At 35.1% G+C, this 4,114-nt stretch overlaps 1 long non-coding RNA gene across 1 annotated transcript; it reads right to left on the bottom strand.

Annotated features, from left to right (window-relative positions):
• Positions 1-2,453: 2,453 nt before the first annotated feature.
• Positions 2,454-3,329, bottom strand: LOC106084416 (uncharacterized). The gene is made up of 2 exons (XR_001220814.2): positions 3,278-3,329; positions 2,454-3,213 (listed from the first exon to the last, which is right to left on the bottom strand). It is a non-coding gene; the product is annotated as an uncharacterized LOC106084416 (long non-coding RNA).
• Between the last annotated feature and the right edge of the window lie 785 nt (positions 3,330-4,114).

Raw genomic sequence — 4,114 nt, 5'->3', positions numbered from 1 at the left:
GAACAACAACAAATTGGAACCTCCGCCCAAAACATTAGGACAATTATAGGGATATAAGTCGTTATAAGTCCACTTCTATAAATTTTTTTGAAGCCTATTGAGATATCTGATTTCTAGGTAATATAAAGTGAAGATAAACTTGGGCAGGCAGTGGAAATTGAACTATAGCTTTTATATAGACAGAGTTTTTTTTTACCGTGATGCAATCACAAACGAACAATCAAAATCAAAAATATAAAAGCTTATGATTTTTCACTTCCGTTCCGCCCTAATATATGTGTTTAATTTGGCTTTGAACTATATATGGGTGTCGTAGTGTAATTAAAGTGTAAAAAAAACATATACAAAAATCTAAACTAAAAATATCCTCATTAAAGATGAGAAATTTCAATAGAAGTATAGGATTGTACTGTCTGTGAGATTCTCTGACTTTTTCAAAGGGACAGGGGAGATGGGCCAGGCGCAAACACAAAAAATAACCACATTGTATTCAGTGTCAACATAATGAGCATCTTTGTTTGTCTTTATGATCGTTTGTTGTCCGTCTGTCCCTCCGTTCGTTTTGCTACATGTCTGGAGGCCTATCAAGTTGAACGGCGACCCACAGACATCTCATGTCCTAAAGCTGATACGAGTATAACTTAACACCTCCATCATACTTGAAAACTACACAATAAACTTTCCGTTTGTCCGTCCACCCCTCCAAGAACACACAACTGTTTTTCTTACATTTATGATACAAACGGATGCGTATACCGATGAACGGCATCGAAGTACATTAGGACTCTGTGTATGAGGGAAATATCAATGTTATACCTAGAACGTGCGTATGAAGTAATTGAAGTGCAAATACTCGTACATACCATTGACCAAAAGGAAGGAAAAATTAGATTTGTATGCAAAATGAATTATGTGTTTAAATTCTTATTTACAAGCAGACAATAAATACACCTGTAGCCAGATTACATTTCGATCGCGTCATAAGAATTTTGGTAACAATCACCCTAATTGTCTGTTAATGACATATTGCTTTAAAATTTATTATCAAACTTCAGTTCTTTGCCAATGAACATTTTTATTGTTGACCATTGCTCTCACGTTCTTCCATCTAAAACTATCACACAACTCAAAAATGTCCCAAATTAAACTCTAATTTGTTATACTGTGATTTATAGTTTAGAGTACATTAAACACAGAAGCTTTTGATACGTTAAGATAGGTAAATTAAAATGGAAATGAAATTCAAATCGTTTTGGGTGTTTACATATTTCTTTTAAATGCTATAAATTATTCTTGATTTCATTCGAAAAACTATCCGTAAATAACAGGAAAGGTTTCGAAAAATAAAATCATATCGAAGTTGAGAAAAATATATATATATATATATATATATTGCTAAAAAATTGTCAATGTTTCATTTTTATAATAATATTCATTGTTTTTATGTTTATAATATCAGACTCATACTATATTTCTAAGTAATTTTTATTTGAGTCCCATATTGTTCCCATCGGATTACAATTCCACTCAATAATTTTTAGAAGCGGCGTGGCTTGCAGACACTTGGTCAAAAATTTGGATGCCTGATTTGTACTTTACCCTCAAATTATATTCACTTGCGTTCCATATTGTTCTCATCGATCTTTTGATCGATCATACTTGATCCAAAATTTGCACATTCGATTCGTGTTTTTGGGTTGAAAAAAAAAAAAATAATAGCTTAAACTATTTTTATAGCCTCCACCATAGGTTGGGGCTATACTAACTTCGTCATTTCGTTTGTACCACATCGAAATATTGGTCTAGGACCCCATAAAGTATACATATTCTTGAACGCCATGAAATTTTAATCTAGCCATGTCCGTCCGTTTATGGAAAGCACGCTAGCTTTCGAAGGAGTAAAGCTAGGCGCATGAAATTTTGTACAAATTCTTTCTGTCAGTGTAAGTCGGTTGGGACTGTAAACTGATCTCCCGATTACACTTCTTAAGCCTCTACAAGACGTAATTCTTATCCGATTTGGTTGAAATGTTGCACAGTGACTGTTTCTACTCGTATGATCTCTAACTAGAGCTGGCAAAATATCGATGGCACAATCGATATTTTAGTTTCGGCTGAATATCGATTGATATTCATCGATACTATCGACAAACTACCACTATTTGCAAAACTGAACAAAAAATTGGCGATCCGATCGTGAATATATCCCAGTCATATATATTTGAATCGTCCCTCTTGTTGAGTATTGAGCTAAAATTTTGTGCAATGATTCATTCGATGATTTCCAACTCACTTTATTAAATTTGGTTTTAATCGGTCTACGCTTTAATATTGTTTCTATATAAAGCGAATTCCTGATTTTTACTTCTCATTTTCGATTTAAATACAGGTGATACAAAATTAATTAATTACTTGGGACAACTTTCGTTGAGATTTTGACTTGCGATATCAAATATTGATAGATTTTTAAATTTATTGATAATAATATAAAAAGCAAAATTAAGCAAATCCCCTACAATTTAATCTTCAATTAGGCGCCTAGCTATCAAAAATCGTGAAATGTAAATACGGGGTGCGCCAGAGAAAAAAAAATTATTTAAAAAATCTCATGAACGGTGAGTTGGGCGGTGAGAGGGTCTTGATGGGGCGCATCTGGAGGGGAAAGTCCCCAAGTTTGTTTCTCTCTCCAACGAGTTACCATCCTGCTCTGGTCTAGAGAGCAGCGGGCATTTGCCGTCGAGAGCTTATTTTCAAACGGTCCCTTACACACGTTATTGGAATATTGTCAATCCGCGAGAACTTCACCAGAAGTAACTTCATTGTGAACGAGTTACTGTCTGGTGTGCGATGTCAGTAATGGAAATAATTGGTCCTTATTTTTTAAAGAAAACGAACGCAAAGTTATCGTGGATGCAGCTCGTTACAAGAACATGATAAAGGGTTGTTTTTCTTCCAAGCCTCGGAGAAATGGACGTTAGAAACGTGTGGTTTCAGCAAGATGGAGTCATAGCACACACATCAAGAGACTCAATAAATTCGTGGCGACAACTCGACATTTTTCCGACTGCTTCATCTCTTTCAGAGAAGAACTCCAATGGCCGGCACCCTCTCCGGATTTGAGTCCGTCCGACTTCCATTTGTGGGGTTATTTGAAATCCCTGGTTTATGACCATGAACCATAGCGACTCCATTGCCATCATAACGATTGATATGCTGAAAAGATTGGACACGAATTTCGAAAATCGACTGAATCAGTGTATGCGCAATGGCCATTTACCCGATGTCAATTTGAAGACTGCATAAAAAAAAATTGGAATATTGAATTCTCAACTAAACAAAAGAATTAAAACAATAGTTGAGGTACTTTTGTTTTTATTGACATTTCAAATAAGTACATTGTACATTGGTAAAATTTTAGTTGTGATAATTTTAAAGAAATAATTTAACAATTTTCGAAAAAAAAACCTTATATTGTACTATAACAAAAAAAGAATTACGTGTATATATTTATATCATACGATTAATAGATAATCGTACCAATAACTTTGTCCTGTTCTTTACAAAATTTTGCATGGAATCATCAACACGATGAATGAACAGTTCTCAGGGAATTGTAGAACGGGCGAGCTTGCAAAACAAGGAACCAACACAAATTCCAGGGTCTTAGAAGCTACCGTCATGAAAGCATGAACATGGTCTTCCTTTCCTTTAATTGGCTATGACAGAATATTTCTTCCACTAGCCGAACGTAGAATAGCGTTCCAAGCGCCTCGATCTTCTGCGCTCATTCTAAAATTTCTGACACCAAGTTTCGAGGTGTCTCCCACAACTTGATCTTTCCATCGGGCTTTTTGTCTTTCCGGTTTGCGTGTACCACCGTGGACCGGGAAGACCAAAAGCCCGATGGAAATATCAAGATGAAAATGGTCTTAGGGAGTTTGAATGCAGACTGATTTTCAAAGTCTCTAAATGTTTCTAAAGAAGCCAAAAATGTCATATTAAGTACAAATTTGTGTTGATTTTGCTATTCGACTTACAGCAAAATCTTAAATGTTGAAATCATATGATCATAATTTGAGAGAGAATGCCATGAACATGCGAGCTGACTCATCAT

This window comes from Stomoxys calcitrans, chromosome 4, assembly GCF_963082655.1.
Source record: "Stomoxys calcitrans chromosome 4, idStoCalc2.1, whole genome shotgun sequence".
NCBI classification, from domain to species: Eukaryota; Metazoa; Arthropoda; class Insecta; order Diptera; family Muscidae; genus Stomoxys; species Stomoxys calcitrans.
The sequence above is the reverse complement of the archived record's forward strand: the minus strand, read 5'-3'. Positions and strand labels throughout refer to the sequence as shown.